The sequence below is a fragment of the Bufo gargarizans genome, chromosome 9 (genome assembly GCF_014858855.1).
Source record: "Bufo gargarizans isolate SCDJY-AF-19 chromosome 9, ASM1485885v1, whole genome shotgun sequence".
NCBI lineage: Eukaryota > Metazoa > Chordata > Amphibia > Anura > Bufonidae > Bufo > Bufo gargarizans.
This window is the reverse complement of record NC_058088.1, coordinates 174,030,104-174,054,813: the sequence shown is the minus strand read 5'-3', so window position 1 is coordinate 174,054,813 and position 24,710 is coordinate 174,030,104. Positions and strand designations below refer to the sequence as shown.

Genomic DNA, 24,710 nt, shown 5'->3' with positions numbered 1-24,710 from the left:
TGGAGATCTGCCTCTCCATTCATTCCCTATGGGACTGCTGGAGATCGGCGAGTAAAGTGCTCGGCTATTTGCCGAGGTGGACCCTGTGGACTGAGGATAACGAATACTTGGCACAACCCCTTTAACCTGCCTAAGTTTATTAAAAATGGGTTCTCTATATTAAACTTTTTAAAGGGGTAATCTGGTTATATCAAGTTATTCCCTTTTTAATTTCCCATTCAATTTATGAGGGATTGCATTTGTGGGATAAGCATTTTTTGTCAGCTTTTAATACGTTTTTTTATTTTATTTAACCACCTCCCGACCGCTGTACGCAGATATGCGTCCGGGAGGTGGTTGCTTTATTCCTCCTGGACGCATATACGCGTCTTCTCGCGAGACGCGAGACTTCCTGTGAGCGCGCGCGCTCACAGGAACGGAAGGTAAGCGAGTGGATCTCCAGCCTGCCAGCGGCGATCGTTCGCTGGCAGGCTGGAGATCCGAATTTTTTAACCCCTAACAGGTATATTAGACGCTGTTTTCATAACAGCGTCTAATATACCTCCTACCTGGTCCTCTGGTGGTCCCTTTTGTTAGGATCGACCACCAGAGGACTCAGGTAGGTCAGTACAGTCCCACCAAACACTACACTACACTCCCCCCCCGTCACCTATTAACCCCTTATAAACCCCTGATCACCCATGATCACCCCATATAAACTCCCTGATCACCCCCCTGTCATTGATCACCGCCCTGTCATTGATCACCCCCCTGTCAGGCTCCGTTCAGACGTCCGTATGATTTTTACGGATCCACGGATACATGGATCGGATCCGCAAAAAGCATACGGACGTCTGAATGGAGCCTTACAGGGGGGTGATCAATGACAGGCGGGTGATCACCCATATACACTCCCTGATCACCCCCTGTCATTGATCACCCCCCTGTAAGGCTCCATTCAGACGTCCGCATGATTTTTACGGATCCGATCCATGTATCCATGTATCCGTAAAAATCATGCGGACGTCTGAATGGAGCCTTACAGGGGGGGTGATCAGTGACAGGGGGGTGATCACCCTGATTACCCTGATCACCCCCTGTCATTGATAACCCCCCTGTAAGGCTCCATTCAGACGTCCGCATGCGTTCTGTGGATCCGATCCATGGATCCGTAAAAAATCATGCGGATGTCTGAATGGAGCCTTACAGGGGGGGTGATCAGTGACAGGGGGGTGATCACCCTGATCATCCCCTGTCATTGATAACCCCCCTGTAAGGCTCCATTCAGACGTCCGCATGCGTTCTGTGGATCCGATCCATGGATCCGTAAAAAATCATGCGGATGTCTGAATGGAGCCTTACAGGGGGGGTGATCAGTGACAGGGGGGTGATCACCCTGATCATCCCCTGTCATTGATAACCCCCCTGTAAGGCTCCATTCAGACGTCCGCATGCGTTCTGTGGATCCGATCCATGTATCCATGGATCCGTAAAAAATCATGCGGATGTCTGAATGGAGCCTTACAGGGGGGGTGATCAGTGACAGGGGGGTGATCACCCTGATTACCCTGATCACCCCCTGTCATTGATAACCCCCCTGTAAGGCTCCATTCAGACGTCCGCATGCGTTCTGTGGATCCGATCCATGGATCCGTAAAAAATCATGCGGATGTCTGAATGGAGCCTTACAGGGGGGGTGATCAATGACAGGGGGGTGATCAGGGAGTCTATATGGGTGATCACCCCCCTGTCATTGATCACCCCCCCCCCCCCCCCCCATTTTTTTTGGCACAAGTTAGCGGAAATTTTTTGTTTGTTTTTGTTTTTTCTTACTAAGTCTCATATTCCACTAACTTGTGTCAAAAAATAAAATCTCCCATGAACGCACCATACCCCTCACGGAATCCAAATGCGTAAACATTTTTAGACATTTATATTCCAGACTTCTTCTCACGCTTTAGGGCCCCTAAAAAGCCAGGGCAGTATAAATACCCCACATGTGACCCCATTTCGGAAAGAAGACACCCCAAGGTATTCCGTGAGGGGCATATTGAGTCCATGAAAGATTGAAATTTTTGTCCTAAGTTAGCGGAAAGTGAGACTTTGTGAGAAAAAAACAAAAAAAAAAAATCAATATCCGCTAACTTATGCAAAAAAAAAAAAAAATTCTAGGAACTCGCCATGCCCCTCATTGAATACCTTGGGGTGTCTTCTTTCCAAAGTGGGGTCACATGTGGGGTATTTATACTGCCCTGGCTTTTTAGGGGCCCGAAAGTGTGAGAAGAAGTCTGGGATCCAAATGTCTAAAAATGCCCTCCTAAAAGGAATTTGGGCCCCTTTGCGCATCTAGACTGCAAAAAAGTGTCACACATGTGGTATTGACGTACTCAGGAGAAGCTGGGGAATGTGTTTTGGGGTGTCATTTTACATATACCCATGCTGGGTGAGATAATATCTTGGTCAAATGCCAACTTTGTATAACAAAATGGGAAAAGTTGTCTTTTGCCAAGATATTTCTCTCACCCAGCATGGGTATATGTAAAATGACCCCCCAAAACACATTGCCCAACTTCTCCTGAGTACGGCGATACCACATGTGTGACACTTTTTTGCAGCCAAGGTGGGCAAAGGGGCACCTTTCGGATTTCGCAGGCCATTTTTTACACATTTTGATTGCAAGGTACTTCTTACACATTTGGGCCCCTAAATTGCCAGGGCAGTATAACTACGCCACAAGTGACCCCATTTTGGAAAGAAGACACCCCAAGGTATTCCGTGGGGGGCACGGCGAGTTCCTAGAATTTTTTATTTTTTGTCACAATTTAGCGGAAAATGATGATTTTTCTTTTTTTTTCTTTTTTCCTTACAAAGTCTCATATTCCACTAACTTGCGACAAAAAATAAAAAATTCTAGGAACTCGCCATGCCCCTCACGGAATACCTTGGGGTGTCTTCTTTCCAAAATGGGGTCACTTGTGGCGTAGTTATACTGCCCTGGCAATTTAGGGGCCCAAATGTGTGAGAAGTACCTTGCAATCAAAATGTGTAAAAAATGGCCTGCAAAATCCGAAAGGTGCACTTTGGAATATGCGCCCCTTTGCCCACCTTGGCAGCAAAAAAGTGTGACACATCTGGTATCGCCGTACTCAGGAGAAGTTGGGGAATGTGTTTTGGGGTGTCATTTTACATATAACCATGCTGGATGAGAGAAATATCTTGGCAAAAGACAACTTTTCCCATTTTTTTATACAAAGTTGGCATTTGACCAAGATATTTTTCTCACCCAGCATGGGTATATGTAAAATGACACCCCAAAACACCCAACTTCTCCTGAGTACGGCGATACCAGATGTGTCACACTTTTTTGCTGCCAAGGTGGTCAAAGGGGCGCATATTCCAAAGTGCACCTTTCGGATTTTGCAGGCCATTTTTTACACATTTTGATTGCAAAGTTCTTCTCACACATTTGGGCCCCTAAATTGCCAGGGCAGTATAACTACCCCACAAGTGACCCCATTTTGGAAAGAAGACACCCCAAGGTATTCTGTGAGGGGCATGGTGAGTTCCTAGAATTTTTTATTTTTTGTCGCAAGTTAGTGGAATATGAGACTTTGTAAGAAAAAAAAATAAATAAAAAATCATCATCATTTTCCGCTAACTTGTGACAAAAAATAAAAAGTTCTATGAACTCACTATGCCCATCAGCGAATACCTTAGGGTGTCTACTTTCCGAAATGGGGTCATTTGTGGGGTGTTTCTACTGTTTGGGCATTGTAGAACCTCAGGAAACATGACAGGTGCTCAGAAAGTCAGAGCTGTTTCAAAAAGCGGAAATTCACATTTTTGTACCATAGTTTGTAAATGCTATAACTTTTACCCAAACCATTTTTTTTTGCCCAAACATTTTTTTTTTATCAAAGACATGTAGAACAATAAATTTGGCGAAAAATTTATATATGGATGTCGTTTTTTTTGCAAAATTTTACAGCTGAAAGTGAAAAATGTCATTTTTTTGCAAAAAAATCGTTACATTTTGATTAATAACAAAAAAAGTAAAAATGCCAGCAGCAATGAAATACCACCAAATGAAAGCTCTATTAGTGAGAAGAAAAGGAGGTAAAATTCATTTTGGTGGTAAGTTGCATGACCTAGCGATAAACGGTGAAAGTAGTGTAGTGCCGAAGTGTAAAAAGTGCTCTGGTCATGAAGGGGGTTTCACCTAGCGGGGCTGAAGTGGTTAAACTTTTTTTTAGTCCCGCTAGGGGGACTAAATGCAATCACTTGTATAATACATTACAAGTACTAAGATGGCAGACCGGATGGCCGTTACACTGGGCCCCCAGGGCTCCATAACAGTAGGTCACCACCCTGCAAACACATCACGAAGGATGGGGAGGCGATGGAGAGAGCCCCCCTGTCTCTCTCTAACCGCTAGTGACCGTATCAGCTAAGGGTGGGATGGCCAACCTGCGGCTCTCCAGCCGTTGTAAAACTACTACTCTCTGCTGTAAGCAGTCTGGGCATGCTGGGAGTTGTAGTTTTGCAACAGCTGGAGAGCCGCAGGTTGGCCATCCCTGATCTAAGGGGTTAACTAGACGGGATCTGAGTTCTCAGCAGACAGTACATAGCCGTACCCTAAGAATTTATCCACATCTTGTTCGCCATTTACCCCAGGAAATATACTGTTATAGGCGCCAAAAGGTATACAGAGGCCTGTAGGCACTCAGAGTATAAAGGAAGAACGTCTTGGCATTTTTTTGGGCTACTTTTTTTTTTACACTGCATACAGTCGTCTGTTGTGCTTTCCTATTCACAGGGATACAATGAAAGGAGACCCGTTACCTCTCCTGACATGTCCGGAGTATTCCCCTTACATATAGTTCTGATCAAAGCCTCAGATCTATACGGTGGCGTATGGCTAGTCCGTTTTAATAACTCTAGCATCTATTCTTACAACTGTATTTGCCCCTCCACTAGAATTCCTGCTGGAAGTTATGAATGAATTACTAGCAGGCTGCAATTGAGGTCCCGATGGGCGTTACCATTTAGGGGTGTGTCCCTGGAGTTCTGAAACTGGCAGCACTGATTGGATAATGTCAGACCGCGCAGGAACTGGCAACACCCATCTGGCCAATCATTGCTAACTGCTAGCAATTCATTCATAGCTTCTAGCAGGAATAATAGAGGAATGGCACAAAATACAGTTGTCAGAATAGATGATGCAGGATTTGTGTGTGTGTGTATATATATATATATATATATATATTTAAATTATTTTATTTATTTTTTTACAACAGAAGTCAATGGTCACCCACATTCCACCGCTGTATACGTCGGAGGCCTCGGTCCGAACTATACGTCGGGGGAACACGCCGCACGTATACCTCAGACAGATTAAAGTGAACAGAGGCAAACGTGGTTATTTCTGCCCTTCACATCGCGGTTCTCAGCGTCGGCTCAGGCCACGTACGACCGCTGCTTCTATATTTTGGCCACACGCTGAAAACAGATTAAAGGGAAACTCCCTCACAGAAAAATCCTTCGCCCCATCAAAATCCCAGCACTGCTACATGGAGAGGACGGTTGCTCTGTCTGATCACGCCCGACAGGAAAAGAAACCGTCACTGTGAATTTCTAACAACTATGGGCAACAGCCAAGACTTGAGGAAGGGAAGTTTAAATTAAAAAAAAAAAAAAAAAACACGACACCCACCGCGTCACCAAGACGGGGCCAATGTGTGCCAAATTAAGGCTACTTTCACACTTTAAGCAGAGTGATCCGGCAAAACGTGAGCCAACTGATGGCATTTGTAAGACTGATCAGGATCCTGATCAGTCTAAAAATTCATGATCAGTCAGAAAAAAGTATTGAAATACCGGATCCGTCTTTCTGGAGTCATCCGGAAAAACGCATCCAGCATTTATTTATTTTTCACCTTTTTTTCGGTCTGCGCAAGGGCGGATCCAGCATTCCGGTATTTTGATATGGGAAAAAATGCCGGATCCGGCACTCAGGCAAGTCTTCAGTTTTTTGGGGCCGGAGATAAAACCGCAGCATGCTGCGGTTTTATCTTCAGCCTTTTTGACTAATCAGGCTAAACTGAAGACATCTTGAACTGATTGCTGTCCATTCAGAATCCACGAGGATAAAACCGATCAGTTCTTTTCCGGTATAGAGCCCCTAGGACGGAACTCAAGGCTGGAAAGGAAAAACTCAAGTGTGAAAATACCTGCACGCTTACTGCCCAAGCAAAAGACCTGCCCTAAGGGACAGTTCTACACATAGCATGTGCGTCCTAACTATCCCCGTCAGGGGGTCGGCCACTAGTTAAAGGGGTATTTCAGTTGAGCCCAAATAAAAAAAAACATTTTTTTTTTAAAAGTCCCATGGCATGTAAAAGGCTAAAAATAAATACGGGCGCTTACACGCACTGTTGCTGGCAGCGCCTAGGTGGGCACTCATTGAGGGGGGGTCATCACTGCAGCTAGTGATTGGTCAAGCAGCATCCCTCGCCGCGTCAAGACCTCAGAAGGGACCCGGCAGGTAATTGTTGAGGTGGGTATAAGCATTTTGCGACAATTTTTTATTAATTTTTTGCGCTGAAATATCCTTTTAAATATTCTTTATGCATTCTATGGCCGCGACTATAATATACACCAATACAGAATGACCTGACACTTTCGGCAGCAGGATAGCCACCGGTCAGAGTCCACTGGTCTACACAGCGGTGGTAAAGACTAAGCTGGAATTAAAGGGTTGTGCCAAGGTCTGAAGTTATCCTGTGCATAGTGATCGTGGGGAGGTTAAAAACTGGGACACCCACTGATCATAACGGTTGTCCTGCTCTTTCGACAGAATGCGGCGGAAGGTCACGCCCGACTTTGGAGCTGCCAAAGAAGCTGAGCATAGCGCTTGCCCATCTTTGCCGGTCCTATAGAGACGAAAGGAGTGACACCGCTGTGCATGCGTGATAGACTACAACCATCCAAAGGGACTCCCGAAACCCCTGTTAACATGATCACTGGGGGGGGTCTCAGCAGTCACCCCACCCATTGGACACCTACTACCTATCCTGTAGATAAGTGACATGTTATCTTGGACAACCCTTTTAAGAGTTTTTCCCAGGTTTAGCCAATCTGATCTATGGGTCTGTAAGTAACGAAGCAATACCATAATCTACTCCCTCCAGTGCGGGGACGGCGTTGTGTGCGGCACTTTACTGCGCCTAAAAATCAGCAGAGAATTCACATGTCAGTTGGAATGCTTGGGATTTAAAGGGGTTGTCTCATAAAGGCGAAGCCCTGTTTGTATTGTCCTGTTAAAGGCACATAAATGTCCACGAGAGGCTAGTATTCTGGCGGAGACGAGGCCGGACATTCTTCTGAATAACTTTGATGTAATACAAAGGCCACGTTCTGATTTGATACCGATTTCTGCTGAGAAATCATGACCAGCCATATCCTGTGCATTCGTACCACTGAAAGAACTCTACCGCAAAAACATGTCCCTTGTTTCAGGCAGACACACAGCAGGGGTAAAGCCTCCGGTGAGCCTGCGCAGTCTCTGCCTCACATGCGCAGCAGAGAGTGATAGCTTTAGATTTCTGCCGCACAAATACATGTCAGATTTTAAGAAGACCGAATCAGGCCTTGGCTGGTTGCGACTGCCCCCGGCAAAAACCGGCTGCGTGTGGAGATGCCGGGAAGCACTGGTGTCTAATGGGGTCCTAGGTTCAAATCTGACCTTGGACAAAATCCACATGGAGTTTGGATGTTCTCCCCATGTTTGTGAACTTAGATCGTGGGACAGTGTGATGAGGAGGTCTGTAAAGCGCCACGGAATATGTCAGCGCTATTTAAGTGCATAAAATATATTTTAAAATATGAGAGATACAAGAGAGATACAATAAATAAATAAATAATAGATATGAGCAATAGGAATACCTATAAGGCAGAGTTCACACCAGCGTTCAGCCTTTGCATTCTCCTGCTCCGTTATAGGAGCAGAACGGAAAGGACGGAATCGGCACAAAACTGAGCCGAACAGAGCCTACGGACCCCATAGACCAGGCATTCTCAAACTGTAGTCCTCCAGCTGTTGCAAAACTACAACTCCCAGCATGCCTAAATAGCCTACAGGTATCAGCCTACAGCAGGGCATTGTGGAGTTGTAGTTTTACAACAGCTGGAGGGCCGCAGTTTGAGGATGCCTGCCATAGACTATATTGGGTTCCGTTATGTTTCCGCTCAAAGTAAGGCCTCATGCACACGACTGTTTGATTCAGTGTCCGTTGTTCCATTTTTCGGGATTTTCTGCGGGCCCATTGACTTTTAATGGGTCCGTTGAAAACTCTGCTAATGCACCGTTTGTCATCCGCGTCCGTGATTCCAGTCCGTAAAAAAAATATAACCTGTCCTATTTTTTTTCACGCAAAACGGTTTGCGGACCCCTTCAAGTCAATGGGACCGTGAAAAAACACGGAGGCACAGAAGATTGTCATCCGCGTCAGTTTTTTTTCTATCATTTGCATGGCAAACTTGACTTAGACTTTTTTTACTTTCCTTCATGTCTGGTGATCCTCCAAAAATAAAGGAAGGCACACGGAAACGGATCACGGAACAACTGAACCCCATTTGGCGGAACGGAACACAACTGCGGTCGTGTGCATGAGGCCTAAGATTTTGAAGCGGAGACAAAAGTCCTGCGCGCACAGCTTTTGTCTCCGCTCCGAAGTCATCTTCTGAGCGGAAAAATAACGGACCCCATTACAGTCTATGGGGTCCATAGGCTCCGTTCGGGAAAGTTATGTGCCGAATCAGTCCTTTCCGTTCTCCTGCTCCTATAACGGAGCAGGAGAACGCAAAGGCTGAACGCTGATGTGAACGAAGCCTAATAAGCATAAATTAATGAACTTGTGAAATCCTGCAACATCTGTAGGCAAACTTTTTAGAGACAAGCTTAATATGCAGGCTTAAAGGGGTATTCCTGTTGCGAGAAGTAAGAGTCCTACTGCTGGGACCCCCTCCGATCACAAAAACACGGATCCCACGCCTCTCGAAATGAATAGAGGGGCAGGTCGAGCATGCACACAGTCTCTCCATTCATCTCTATAGAAGTTCTGGAAATGGCGGAGCACTGTCCTGTGCTGCCTCCAGTACTCCCCTAGAGATAAGGGCAGCAGTGTGCGTGATCGACCTGCCCCTCTTCATTTTGGGGGGGGGGGGGGTACACTGTGCCTGTTCCGCCGATCTCATTGCGACAGGGGTAACTTCTCACAATGGAAACAGCTCTTTAAAGGGGTTTTCTGGGTGCACAATACTGACATCCTGCGCTCAGGACAGGTCGTTAACATCAGATCAGTGGGGGCCCCCCCGACTCTGTGCTCCTGCCGATCAGCTGTTAGAAGGGGCCACGGCGCTCATGCAAGCCACAAGGCCTCGTCATTGTTTCCCTAGGTTTGTCCACCTAGTATCGCAGGTGCAACAGGTCCCCGACAGCCCCATGTAAACAACAAAGCGCGCTGCAACCCCTTCCAACAGCCGGAGTGCCAAGCGGCGGACCCCACCGATCCGATATGGGCGACACCTCCGTACAACCCCTTTAAATAGGGAATTGCATCAAAACATTTGTCTTACAGGGGGCAAAACAGATGCCCATAGGAAGAGTCCTAGCGAGAGGGCGCCGCTGATCTCCGGACATATTCAACTGTACATATGGCGGCATTACGTGTGTAACCACTTTATACACAAACTGAATACATTCTATTAATACAATTGATTAAAAAAAAAAAAAAAAACAACATACAAGATCATGACGACGGGGGCTGCTTTGTATAAATAAAGTTAATTGAAAAATAAAAACAGGACGTAACGAATCTTCTGCCTATATCGATGTGCGGGGCCATTCAATAAACTATTTATACAAAATGGCTTCAGAGACATATATATGGCAGTTTTTTTTTTTCTTTAAGACAAACCACAATCTCAGAAGACAAGAAAGGCGACCCAATCCGCTGGGGATAAACATAGTGATCATAGGGGGGCAAATACTTTCTTACTTTCTGAGAGGAATCGCATACAGTCCAATCTGTGGGGAATGGCTGCTTCCAGAGAACAATAGCGGGCCCGTCTGATGGGGGTAAAGGGGGATTTTTTTATATTTTTTATTAGGGGGTACTGTCGCTTTAAGACTGAGCTCGGTGCCAGCAGCAGATCACGTGACTAGCTCGCCTGGTGCCCGGCGAGGAGCCGGCAGGCACCGGCAGAAAAGAGCTGGGTCATGGCCAGTCACTGACAGCCGGGGGGGAGCTCGGTGTGTGGCCGGGCGGGAGGTCACACAGCCGTGTCTAAGGGGAGGCAGGGAGGATATCAGGATGAAAGGCCGAGGCCTAGCGGGTGTCACACGGCTCGGGCCCCGGGAGTGGGGGGGAGGGATAAGCGGTAGGAGAGAGCACCCGGCGGCCTGAGGGAGGCGGGGATAAGCCGAGCGCCGCAGCGGAGGCCGGAGCCGGTTCCCCAGGCCGCGGGTGACAGGAATAAGACAGGAGGTGGGGGGGAGGAGCAGGAGGCCGCCAGTGCTGGTGAGGCGCCGGGAATAGACAAGAGGCCGCCCCCGTGTGTCAGCTGCCCTGGGACTAAAGCTCTGCCGCTTACCCACACGTCGCCTCCGTCACTCCCAGCCCCCGGCACCGTTTACCTGGTCGGTCAGAAGGTTCAGTTACGAGCTCCAGCCGCCTCCGCCATCTTAAAACAACCCAAAGCCCCCTACTGACTGCTGGACCCCTGAGCGCAAGAGCCGCGGCACCTAATCTCGCGAGACGACGCGACGCGCGCCCCGCCCCCTTCTCTCTCTCTGCCTCCGTCTGCCTCTGCCTGTAATCTCGCGATGATTCCTCTCTCTCTCCTGGCCTGGTTCAGTTTTTTTTTTTTTCCTCTCCCCTCCCCGAGATCTCGCGGAGTTTCCCGTCGCTAGTCTCGCGAGAACTGCGTGGCTCCGCCTCTCAGTCCGCAGCATAGAGCGGATGTGGAGACCTGTGAAACTCTCAGAGCGCCTTCTGATATCTCGCGATATTTAAGGCTGACAGCAGCATGGACGGGGATAGGAGTAACATGTCAAGTGAATAGTGATAGGAGGGGGAATAAACCGCCTCCTAGCATCGCTGTATTCCTTTCTCCTTATTGGGAACACATGCATGCTCAGCCAAACCCAGCATGCACGTGTGCAGGGGAGCCAACTGTCTCCTATTATGTCTTTTGCATTCACATAACTATTCTGGATCTGCATCTTTCTCTCATAACCTCTGCATTGTGCCGTTCCTCTGTTGTTCCTCCTAGAAATGTATGACTAATTGGACAACTGGGTGTTACCATTCCCTTTGGTGAAGAGGCGTGTCTACTCAGCCTGTTAATGTCAGCACCGATTGGACAATGTAAGGCTGGGTAGATACACGCCTCCTTCCAGGCCCCACCCATGTCCTGCCTCCAGCCACGCCTATGTCCCACCTCCACCCCGGTCGCTGTCGCACCGCGATCGTTACGCCCCTGATCCCGTCACTACAGAAATACAGCGCCCCATACCTCTTACATCCAGTGACGTCTCCTTTGATGTAGATGTTCTCTTTCCTCATCTTCTCCTTTCAGACCAGACCACCATTTATTATCTCTGCAGTTTGACAACAATAACAAAAAAAAATCTTAGTTTACTACTTTTCCATCATCCTCCCATCTTCTGGACAAATCATCCTACCGCCCCCCATACTGTGCCGCTGTGCTCCCCAATACTATACTGCAGAAACAGATAAATCCCCTGATAATACTAGTACCATGCAGAGCCCCCCATATAAAATACCCCTTCTTTGTGGCCTCAGTAGAAGCCCCCAAATAATGTGCCAGTAAGAAGTGCCCCCCATAGATGCCCCCCCATGTGTCAGTAAGAAGGGCCTCTTTTCTCCCCCCCAATATGTGCCAGTATAAGGTGCCTCTTCCCCCCCCCCCCAATATGTGCCAGTATAAGGTGCCTCTTCCCCCCCCCAATATGTGCCAGTATAAGGTGCCTCTTTCCCCCCCTTCCCTTATATGTGCCAGTATAAGGTGCCTCTCCCCCCCCCTTCCCTTATATGTGCCAGTATCAAGTGCCTCATTTCTCCCCCCCAATATGTGCCAGTATAAGGTGCCTCTTCCCCCCCCCAATATGTGCCAGTATAAGGTGCCTCTTCCCCCCCCCCAATATGTGCCAGTATAAGGTGCCTCTTTCCACCCCGTCCCCCATATGTGGCAGTTTCAAGTGCCTCATTCTCCCCCCCCCCAATATGTGCCAGTATAAGGTGCCTCTTTCCACCCCTTCCCCCATATGTGGCAGTTTCAAGTGCCTCATCCCCCCCCCAATATGTGCCAGTATAAGGTGCCTTCCCCCCCCCTTCCCCATATGTGCCAGTTTCAAGTGCCTAATTTCTCCTCCTCCCACATATGTGCCAATTTCAGGTGCCTCTCTTCTCTAAAAAAAACACAAAAAACTTTTACTTACCTCCAACGATGCAATGCAGGCCTCTTCCCGGCCTGTGTACCGTGCTGTACGGCTCAGGCGGCGTGATGACGTCATCGCGCCGCCTGCACCGGCCTCTGATAGGCTGCGGGCCTTGTGCCTGCAGCCTATCAGAGGAACAGGGGAGGAGGACGGCGATACAGATGACTATGGAGATGAGCGCTTCCACAATGGAAGCGCTCATCTCCCTGTGCCCAGCCGCCGCCATCATTCACAGCTGATCCTGTGCCCGGGTCTGAGAAAGGCTTGTACCCGGGCACAGGATTGCAAACCCGGACTGTCCGGGTCATTCCCGTACGGGTGGCAACCCTAGCTGGGGGATTAGTGGCTGGAGGAACCCGGTGGTCCGGCCACCGCTCAGTGATCTCCCCATACAAGTGAATGGAAGCACACCGCGCTTACGCGCCCACCACTCCCATTCATTTCTTATGGGGCCAACAGAAATAGCCGAGGCTGCTGCGCTGTTCTCGGTGTAGATGCAAGTCCCAGAGGTGGCACCTGCACCTAACAGGCAATGGGGGCATATTCGAGCGACATGCCCCCATTGTCTTTGATGGGAAAACAGCTTTAATTTATATTTGTATCATACATACAGGAGAATACAGCCCCACATACCTCTTACATCCAGTGATGTCTCCTCTGGTGTAGACGTTTTCTTTCCTCATCTTCTCCATTCGTCCCAGACCGCCATGATGACTTCTTGCAGGCACACAGACATCTTTTCTATCATCATCCCCCTCCTGGCGCCCCAATACAGCACCCGCTGTGCTCCTCAAATACCATACTACAGAAATAACAGTGCCATACAGATAGTCCCCCATACTAATAGTGCTCTCCAAAAGTCTCACCAATAGTAATGATTTTTTCCCAGAGTGTCCCCATTAGTAATAGTCCCCCTAAAGTGATAATGCTCCCCAAAAATGACCCTATTAGTAGTAGTGCTTTCCATATTGTGCCCAATAATAATAATGCCCCCACAGAACCCTCAGCAGTAATAAAACCCCCCAAAGTGCCCTAAGTGGTAATAAGGACCCTTTGTAGAGACTCTAATAGTTTTACTACCTGGTGGTGCCCCAAGTAGTCATAGTGCTTCCTGTTATGCCTCCTGTAGTGCCCCCAGTAGTTCTAAAGGCCCCTATAGTGCCCCTGTAGTTATAATACTCCTTTTAGTACCCCTAATAATTCCAATGGGCCCCTGCATTGCTTCCTGTAGTTATAATGCCCCCACAGTGTCACCAGTAGTTATAATGCGCCCCACAGTGCCCCCAGTAAATATAAAGCCCCCTATAGTGACCCCGTAGTTATAATGAACCCTGTAGTGCCTCAATAGATCTGATGAACTTCTGTAGTGCCACCAGTAAGTATAATGTCTCCAGTACTTATAGTGCCCCCTGTACTTATTGTGCCCCCTGTAGTGCCCCCGTTAGTATAATGTTCTCTGCAATGCCTCCAGTACTTATAGTGGCACTGTAGTGCCCCCTGTACTTATCGTGCCCCCAGTAAGTATAATGTCCTCTGTAATGCTTAAAGTGGCCCTGTAGTGCCCTGCAGTACTTATAGTGCCCCTACAGTTAAAATGTCCCCACATAGTTCCTACCCCTTTAGAGTCCCCCTATAGTTATAAAGCCGCCCCCCAATAGTGCCCTCATATTATGAGAGGTGATGAATCCTCTTTAACCCCTTAATGTTATATGACGTAACTGTTATAAAGGTTAAGGGGAAGTATGAAGCGGGCAGGTGCGCTGAGCTCGCTCCATATGTGGCGGGCGCCAGCTGTATAACGACACCCGCCAGCAGTGACAGGGAACAGAGATGACTCATGTCCCAGTCATTTAACCCCTCAGATACTGCTGTCAGTGGTATCTGTGGGGCTCCCTCTGCCCTCCATTTGGCAAAATCATGGGACTCTAATCAGCTGCTATTACAGCCCGGAGCCTTGTGAAGACTCCCAGTGCTGTCATGGCGATCTGCCTGCAAAGCCGAGCCTGAGGCACAGCCTGTCAAAATCCCACAGACTGCAATAGTATTGTGTTTCAGTCTATGGGACAAGTGATCAGAAGATCATAGGCACAAGCCCCCTAAGGGGACTGAAAATTCCAGTAAAAATAGGAAAAATGTTTTTAAAAAATATGACAAAAAAAACCACAAAAGTATTAAACATTCAAATCACTCTTTTTCCTAATTTTGCTTATACAAATAAACAATAAAAAATAAACATCATTGAAATCACTGCGTCCGAAAGTGGCTGAACTATTAAAAGAGAGCAATGTTGCCCATAGACACCAATCAGATTGTTCAATACTGTTATGAGACGCACAGGAGTGAGTGAAGCCACAGAGGGAGGTGCTCACAGTAAAAAGGATTCGCCCCTCCTTTACAAGTAAAAACAGTATCAGTTAGTATACTGGGCACTCACACTATAGGTAGAACCATAAATAGAACCATAAATAGAATGGCAAATTGTCTTATTGATCAAATTGATAGTTTTATTAGTAACTTGCTATTTATAATAATAAAATACAATAATAAAATACAATACTATTACAGTACACTGGACTAATTAAAGGTCAATAGGATACATTGTAATAAAATACACTAGACATTAGACTGCAAATATCTAAAAGTGAATAGATTATATAAATACACAGTAATAAGAGTGGATATTCAAAAATCAGGAATTTGATGATGTGCGGCTACAATGGCAATTGCTGATATGTCCTAAAAAGGTAAGTACTGGCCAAGGAAATGATGAATGAATACTGGGACAAAGTTTCCGAAAAAGTCCAATGGTGCAATGTGAAGAAATGTACAGGTACAGTGAGGGTTTTAGTGCGGCGTCCCGCTTCTACTCACTGTTCTGTGATTGCTGGTGTAGATTTCACAGTTGCAGTTCCGGTTCTCTGTGTCACCTAATGTTCCTTCTCCGGTTATCTCCGCTGCCGGTTTAGGTGGCTCTGGGCATCGCTCCGTATGTTTAAAGAGCCGATGTCTTCCAAGCCTATGGTAGCCTGCTTCCACGCTGAATCTGATATGCGGTCACAGAGTGAAGATGTGCTCGCTCTCCAACTCCGAGAGGTTCGAGCTTCCAATAGATCAGCGTGGCAGGTTCTCACAGAAGATGTTCCGGCTTCTCAGCGTCAACCTAGAGGAATTTTTTTTTTCAATGCTAGGTGCAACAGGAGTTCATGTAGAAATAAGCTGGGGGTCTTGAATCAAACGCGTTTCGGGGCTTCACGTTGCCCCTTCCTCAGTGATAAAGAGAGGAAGGAGCAACGTGAAGCCCCGAAACGCGTTTGATTCAAGACCCCCAGCTTATTTCTACATGAACTCCTGTTGCACCTAGCATTGAAAAAAAAAATTCCTCTAGGTTGACGCTGAGAAGCCGGAACATCTTCTGTGAGAACCTGCCACGCTGATCTATTGGAAGCTCGAACCTCTCGGAGTTGGAGAGCGAGCACATCTTCACTCTGTGACCGCATATCAGATTCAGCGTGGAAGCAGGCTACCATAGGCTTGGAAGACATCGGCTCTTTAAACATACGGAGCGATGCCCAGAGCCACCTAAACCGGCAGCGGAGATAACCGGAGAAGGAACATTAGGTGACACAGAGAACCGGAACTGCAACTGTGAAATCTACACCAGCAATCACAGAACAGTGAGTAGAAGCGGGACGCCGCACTAAAACCCTCACTGTACCTGTACATTTCTTCACATTGCACCATTGGACTTTGGATTTTTCGGAAACTTTGTCCCAGTATTCATTCATCATTTCCTTGGCCAGTACTTACCTTTTTGGGACATATCAGCAATTGCCATTGTAGCCGCACATCATCAAATTCCTGATTTTTGAATATCCACTCTTATTACTGTGTATTTATATAATCTATTCACTTTTAGATATTTGCAGTCTAATGTCTAGTGTATTTTATTACAATGTATCCTATTGACCTTTAATTAGTCCAGTGTACTGTAATAGTATTGTATTTTATTATTGTATTTTATTATTATAAATAGCAAGTTACTAATAAAACTATCAATTTGATCAATAAGACATTTTGCCATTCTATTTATGGTTCTATTTATGGTTCTACCTATAGTGTGAGTGCCCAGTATACTAACTGATACCAATCAGATTGTACCTTTAATTTTTCATAGCTCCTTTGGAAAATGAAAGGTGGAATCTGATTGGTTGCTATGGGGAACTAAGTCTGTTCTACTTTACACCAGTTTCATAAATGACCCCATAAGTCCTCATATGGCTATGTGAATGGAAAAAAATAAATAAAAATGAAAGGAAGTATAAAACAAAAATTGGCCTGGTCCCCTTAGGCCCCTTTCAGACGAGCGAGTTCCACACTCTGGACTCGCAGGGTAAGCGGCTCCCGTCCTGACCTTCCAGCACTGTCGGGGTTACATAGCATTATATTGATTTATGATGCTATGTAACCCTTGCAGTTCTGGAATGTATTGGATAAGAGCTCTTGCACACAAACTTATTTTCTTTCCGTGTCCATTCCGTTTTTTTTCAGACCGTATGCGGAACCATTCATTTCGATGGGTCTGCCCCAAAAAACTGAAAGTTACTCTCGTGGGCATTTCGTTTCCGTACATCCGTTCCGCAAGAAATAGAACATCTCCTATTATTGTCCGCATTACGGACAAGGATAGCTGTTCTATTAAGGGCAGGCTGTTCCGTTCCGCAAAATACGGAATGCACACGGACATCATCCATATTTTTTGCGTATCCGTTTTTTGCAGACTTCAATATACATAGGGCCGTGTGCATGAGCCCTAACACTGACAGCATTATGTCAGTGCTATACAATACATTCCAGACCTCTAAGGGTTACATAGCATCATAAATCAACATAATGCTATGCGACTCCGGCAGTGCTGGGAGGTCAGGACGGGAGCTGCTGCATACTCATGCTGCGAGTCCGGAGTGTGGAATTCGCTCCTCTGAATGGGGCCTTAAAGGGGTTTTCTGAGATATTTTAACTGATGACCTATCCTCAAGATAGGTGATCATTTATTTGATCGGTGGGGGTCTGACTCCCACGACCTCGCCAATCAGTTGTTTGAGAAGTCACCACCAGTGCTCGCAGTAGCGCCCGGGACCCCCGCCAATCAGCTGTTTGAGAAGGTACCGTTGTTCGCAGTAGTGCCGTTGCCTTTTCTCAGCTTTCCCTAGGCCATATGACATCACAGTCACATGACTTAAAGGGGTTGTCCGGGTTTAGAGCTGAAACCCGGACATACCCTTATTTTCACCCCGGCAGCCCCCTGAGCCTAGCATCGGAGCATCTCATGCTCCGATGCGCTCCCGTGCCCTGCGCTAGATCGCGCAGGGCACGGGCTCTTTTGTTTTCAATAACACACTGCCGGTCGGTAACTTCCGCCCAGCGGTGTGTTCGGTGACATCACCGGCTCTGAGGGGCAGGCTTTAGCTCTGCCCTAGCCATTTTATTGGCTAGGGCAGAGCCAATCCCGCCCATCAGTGCCGGTGACATCACCGGGGTTCCTGTCAGCCCCATAGAGAGCGCCGGTACGTCACCGGAACTCAGAAAAATGCCTTTGCCCTGTGCAATTTAGCGCAGGGCAAAGGAGAGCATCGGAGCATGAACTGCTCCGATGCTCATGTCAGGGGGGCTGCCTGGGTGAAAATGGAGGGATGTCCAGGTTCAGCTCTGAACCTGGACAACCCCTTTAAGGGCAGCTCAGCCCCATAGAAATGAATGGAACTGATTTGCAATACCAAGCACAGCCACTATACAGTGCACAGCGCTGTGCTTTTTCAGAAGGCTGCAGCGCTATTGTGAGCTCCAGTACCTTCTTAAATGAGAAGCGTTATGTTTGGAGGAAGGAAAACACATAATTCCAGCATAAAAACCTCATCCCATCTGGGAAACATGGAGGTGGAAGTATCATGGCTTGGGCCTGTTTTACTTCTGGGCCAGAACAGCTTGCCATCATTGATGGAAAAATTAATTCTGAATGATACTAGCAAATTCTAAAGGAAAATATCAGGACATCTGTCTGTGAGGTGAATCTCAAGAGATTGTGGGTCATGCAGCAACACGACGACCCTAAGAAGGGTTAAATAAGAATCAGAATGGTCAAGTCAAAGTCCTGACCTTAAAGGGGTTTTTTCATCTCAGACAATGGGGGCAAATTGCTAGGATATGCCCCCATTGTCTTATAGGTGCCAGTGGTGGGACCCACACCTATATCGAGAACAAAGCCCCGAAAGTGAAGGAGAACGCACTGCGCATGCGCAGCCGCCCTCCATTCATTTCTATGGGGCGGCCGAAAATAGTCGAGTGCTGGCTATTGCCGTCTGCCCCATAGAAATGAATGGGAGCATGGGCCGCGCATGCCTGGCTTGCTCCCATTCACTTCTATGGGAGAGGCGGGGATTAGCACTTGGTGGTGGATGGACCCTGGGAAATCTGGGGTCCTCCAGCCACAGCGCTCCCCGCTTCCTTCTCGATATAGGTGCGGGTCCCAGCGGTGCGACCCACACTATCAGACAATAGGGGGATATCATAGCGATATGCCCCCATTGTCTAAGATGGGAATACCCCTTTAATCCAATAGAAATGTTGCGGAAAGACCAGAAGCGAGCAGGAAACCACCAACATGACAGAGGCGAGGAGAAGCTGTTTCTTATGGAGGAATGGGCTAGAGTTCCTCTATGCCGATGTGCAGGACTGGTTACCGGAAATGTTTAGTGTGATAGGGGGTCACACCAGATACTTCGTGTCCGGCTTACTCCCCACTGAGAAGACATGCACATTCAGCTAAGCTGGTGTATGTATATGGGAGGTGAGGAATAATAATTGTGGACCAAATGATCAACAGTTATCTAAAGGGTACGGCCAGCTTAACCGCTTCCCAACCACCCACTCAAAATTTGCCGAGGAAGTTGGGTATTTAAATATGGCACCCGCTCACAAGCAAAGAGGGCGCCATAGCCACTGGGATTCTACTGTTATAAACAGCACAGGGCTGATGTCTGCGATCGGTGATACTGCCGTCAGATGCTGTGAAAACTGGGAAAACCCGGGTGCGCTGTGTAACGGGAGCTGGTGGTGGAGTCGTTCGTTCTCAGTGGCAGGCTCTGTCCCACTGAAAGACCCGAGGCTGCCATAGCTATGTTACTATGGAGACCTTGCCTGTGGCAGGACTCCTTAGGAATGTAGCAAATTTCTCATAGAAATCTATGACAGAAGCAATCAGATGATTGCATGTTTAAGTTACCTGGGGGAACTATTAAAAAGGGGGGGAAAAATATTACAATTCAAATCAAGCCTCTTTGCCCATAATACAAATAAACAATAAAAAAATAATCATTATAGGCAACGCAGCATCCCAAAATGGCCGTACTATAAAGTCATCTGCACCTCTCTATAACCTTCGATTCTTTACTTCAAACTGAACATTCAAGCTCTTTCCACCTCCAACTCAAAAATATCTCTCGGATCGGCACATTCTTCAATCCAGAGTGTGCAAAAATGCTTGTACGTGCCCTCATCATCTCCCGCTTAGACTACTGTAACACCCTCCTCTGTGGCCTTCCACCTAGCACCCCTCCAATCTATCCTCAACTCTAATCCACCTCTCCCCCAGTTACTCTCCTGTCTCTTCTCTCTGCCAATGCCTTCACTATAACAATATAACAAAATGGCAAAGGACAGGTGCACTCTGCGGTATTACTAAATCCTCAAACTGGTTTTAAAATTGAGAAATTAGTCAACATGTCCTACGGAGTAGGACATGTCTAAGCCCGGGCACCGCGACAAGGTTTCTCAAGTAGCCCGGGACCTAACACTCTCCTACCTGTGCCAGTGGGCAAATACCAGGAGCCAGTGGGCAAATTACAGGAGCATAAGGCCGACTCACAAACAACTCACCAGTTACCTCCAACATGTATCCATGCTTGCAATGGGAGGAGGGAGGAGTCTGCAAGTCCCACTCAAGACTGTCTGGTATGGCCCAGGCCTCACAGGTGCACCTAAATGTGGCCTGTAGATGGAAAACAGGCACATTTAAATTGGAGTTTATATACCTCCAGGAATCTCTATATATACAAATTGAATGGAATGACGTGGTATAGCAGGAGGTGCTCAAACCCACATGCAGTCGTGCATATATATAGGGGAGCAAATCCTGCACTTGTGGCCCGTTGCTAATGGCAATCCCCAGCAAACATGCATACGGTGGAGGATGCCCGCAGCGAACCACAAGTACCACAATAGACATCCTACACAAGGTAACAATTGTGTGGATGTGATAATCAATATAACAATATAACAAAATGGCAAAGGACAGGTGCACTCTGCGGTATTACTAAATCCTCAAACTGGTTTTAAAATTGAGAAATTAGTCAACATGTCCTACGGAGTAGGACATGTCTAAGCCCGGGCACCGCGACAAGGTTTCTCAAGTAGCCCGGGACCTAACACTCTCCTACCTGTGCCAGTGGGCAAATACCAGGGGCGGACCGGGAGCCTAAAGTGGCCCTGGAAAAAACTAAAATTACAAGTGTCCCCATGTGGTTGGCAAGTCCAAATTAACAGAAGGCAGGGCTAATACAAGTAGGCGGGTCAGCAATACCATATTGAGGCACAAAATACCGCCCCAGCAGAGCCAAATACCTCAGTGCAACATAATAACCTGCCCCAGCAGCATCAAAAACCACATAATGCCCCAGGAGAACAAAATACCTCTTCAGAAGTTGCCCCTCTGTGGTGGCCAGCTTCAGCTGCCACGTTCTGTCCTCCTACTCCTGGCCAGCTTCAGCTGCCACGTTCTGTCCTCCTACTCCTGGCCAGCTTCAGCTGCCACGTTCTGTCCTCCTACTCCTGGCCAGCTTCAGCTGCCACGTTCTGTCCTGCTACTCCTGGCCAGCTTCAGCTGCCAAGTTCTGTACTCCTACTCCTGGCCAGCTTCAGCTGCCACGTTCTGTCCTGCTACTCCTGGCCAGCTTCAGCTGCCACGTTCTGTCCTCCTACTCCTGGCCTGCTTCAGCTGCCACGTTCTGTACTCCTACTCCTGGCCAGCTTCAGCTGCCACGTTCTGTCCTGCTACTCCTGGCCTGCTTCAGGTGCCACGTTCTGTCCTCCTACTCCTGGCCTGCTTCAGCTGCCACGTTCTGTCCTCCTACTCCTGGCCAGCTTCAGCTGCCACGTTCTGTCCTCCTACTCCTGGCCAGCTTTAGCTGCCACGTTCTGTCCTGCTACTCCTGGCCAGCTTCAGCTGCCACGTTCTGTCCTGCTACACCTGGCCAGCTTTAGCTGCCACGTTCTGTCCTGATACTCCTGGCCAGCTTCAGCTGCCACATTCTGTCCTCCTACTCCTGGCCATCTTCAGCTGCCACGTTCTGTACTCCTACTCCTGGCCAGCTTCAGCTGCCACGTTCTGTCCTGCTACTCCTGGCCAGCTTCAGCTGCCACATTCTGTCCTCCTACTCCTGGCCAGCTTCAGCTGACACGTTCTGCACTCCTACTCCTGGCCAGCTTCAGCTGCCACGTTCTGTCCTGCTACTCCTGGCCAGCTTCAGCTGCCACGTTCTGTCCTCCTACTCCTGGCCAGCTTCAGCTGCCAGGTTCTGTCCTCCTACTCCTGGCCAGCTTCAGCTGCCAGGTTCTGTCCTCCTACTCCTGGCCTGCTTCAGCTGCCACGTTCTGTCCTCCTACTCCTGGCCAGCTTCAGCTGCCACGTTCTGTCCTCCTACTCCTGGCCATCTTCAGCTGCCACGTTCTGTCCTCCTACTCCTGGCCAGCTTCAGCTGCCACGTTCTGTCCTCCTACTCCTGGCCAGCTTCAGCTGCCAGGTTCTGTCCTCCTACTCCTGGCCAGCTTCAGCTGCCAGGTTCTGTCCTCCTACTCCTGGCCTGCTTCGGCTGCCACGTTCTGTCCTCCTACTCCTGGCCAGCTTCAGCTGCCAGGTTCTGTCCTCCTACTCCTGGCCTGCTTCAGCTGCCACGTTCTGTCCTCCTACTCCTGGCCAGCTTCAGCTGCCACGTTCTGTCCTCCTACTCCTGGCCATCTTCAGCTGCCACGTTCTGTCCTCTTACTCCTGGCTAGCTTCAGCTGCCACGTTTTGTCCTCCTACTCCAGTTGCCTTAGGATGGCAATACAGTTGAATTAAGGAATCAGTGATACAATGATTTGTATATTTGATTAGGGTCCATTCACGCGTCCGCAACATGTTTTACGGATCCGCAAAACGCGGACATGGCAATGTGCGTTCCGAATTTAGCGGATTGCAATTGCGGACAAGAATAGGACATGTTCTTTTCTTTTTTTTTTTTTTTTCGGGAATGGAATTGCGGACCCGGAAGTGCTGCTCCATAGAAATGAATGGGTCCGCAATTCCGTTCCTCAAAATGCGGAATGAAATTGCGGACGTGTGAATGGACCCTTAGGATGGAAGATGTACGATTAAAGGCAGGACATCCTTCTGTGTAATCAGGGATGTGCTACCAATAATCAAAAGAACTGAATGAGGGAGGAATGACCGTGGCAGTGATCATTCACTTTGCATCCACCTGCGTAATAGGCTGATGCAAAGAAGCGCTGATTAACTTTTTTTTTTTTTTTTGTGGCCCCTTGAAATAGAGCAATGTGACAATGTGGCCCCCAGACTAAAAAAGGCTGTGCACGTCGACGTGCAGCTATGCGACATTCAGATTGCAATGTTATGCTGCCGGTCATACCTGAAGAGATCGAATGCGCTTGCGCTGAAATCCCATCAGCCTTGGGCCTCTTTCAGACAAGCGTGTCCAGCGCCGAAAACGTGCTCCATGTTTAGGGTTCATTCAGACGACCGTTTGAATGAGTCCGCATCCGTTCAGCAATTTTGCAGAATGGGTGTGGACCCATTCATTTCAATGGGGCCGCAAAAGATGTGCTGTCCGCATCCGTAGTTCCGTTTCGCAGCCCTGCAAGAAAGATAGAGCATGTCCTATTCTTGTCTGCAATCATGGACAAGAATAGTAATTTCTATCATAGTTCCGGCCATGTGCGGTCCGCAAAACACTACGGTCACCTGAATGGACCCTTATAATGATTTAGGCCCGTTTCACACAAGCGAGTTTTCCGCGCGGGTGCAATGCGTGACGTGAATGCATAGCATCTGCACTGAATCCTGACCCATTCATTTCAATAGGTCTGTGTACACAAGTTTTTTTTTTCACGCATCAGTTCTGCGTTGCCTGAAAAACGCAGCATGTTCTATATTCTGCATTTTTCACGCAGCCCTGGCCCCATAGAAGTGAATGGGGCTACAGTGAAAAACGCATTGCATCCGGAAGCATTTGCGGATGCAATGCGTTTTTTGGTGATGGTTGCTAAGAGATGTTGTTTGTAAACCTTCAGCTTTTTATCACGCGCGTAAAAAAAGCATTAAAACGCATTGCACCCGCGTGGAAAAAACTGAACAACGGAACACAATTGCAGACAAAACTGATTGAACTTGCTTGCAGAATCGCGCAATTTTCCCGGAACGCACCCCCAATGCATCCGGACCTAATCTGGACACGCTCGTCTGCAATGAGCCTTATAATGCCGTGTATCTCCGCCTGACGTTTTATCTACTGAATTATACTGAAAACCAGGCCAAATCTGCGCGGAAACTGCCTCCCATTGTTTTAAACGGGAGGCAGCGTCACAGTTTATGCGATGGAGGATTTGTGGGCCCCTCACAAATTGTCCGCTCACACGGTCCATAAGTTATGGTCCATGGTAGCGGAATCTATAACGGAATTCTTAGATAGTCCGAACCAGAACCTTGTATGCCGAACTTGAAAACACAAGTTCGCCCATCCCTACTCACAAAGCGGAAGCCTGGAGCAGATCCGCATGAAAACCCAAAGCAGAGACCATAGCGCAAGTAGGGTTGCCACCCGGCCAGTATCTCACCGGCTACGCCGGTATTTTAGTGACCCTGCCGGTGCCGGTAACTTTTTTCTACAAGGACTGTTAGGCCCCTTTCACACGAGCGAGTTTTCCGCGTGGGTGCATTGCGTGACGTGAACGCATTGCACCCGCACTGAATCCGGACCCATTCATTTCTATGGGGCTGTGCACATGAGCAGTGATTTTCACGCATCACTTGTGCGTTGCGTGAAAATCACAGCATGTTCTATATTCTGCGTTTTTCACGCAACGCAGGCCCCATAGAAGT

The 24,710-nt window shown here is 47.9% G+C and overlaps 1 protein-coding gene across 13 annotated transcripts in view; it reads right to left on the bottom strand.

The window, feature by feature from the left end:
- The window catches only part of HUWE1 (HECT, UBA and WWE domain containing E3 ubiquitin protein ligase 1), a 101,029-nt gene extending 90,215 nt beyond the window's left edge, over positions 1 to 10,814 (bottom strand). For 12 of the 13 annotated variants that reach the window (XM_044306602.1, XM_044306611.1, XM_044306610.1 and 9 more), the window contains exon 1: positions 10,676 to 10,814. The gene's annotated coding sequence lies outside the window, so the exon portion shown is untranslated. Of the gene's footprint in view, positions 1 to 10,632 lie in introns of all 13 variants that reach the window. The other variant, XM_044306603.1, reaches the window with a different exon arrangement.
- Positions 10,815 to 24,710: the final 13,896 nt, after the last annotated feature.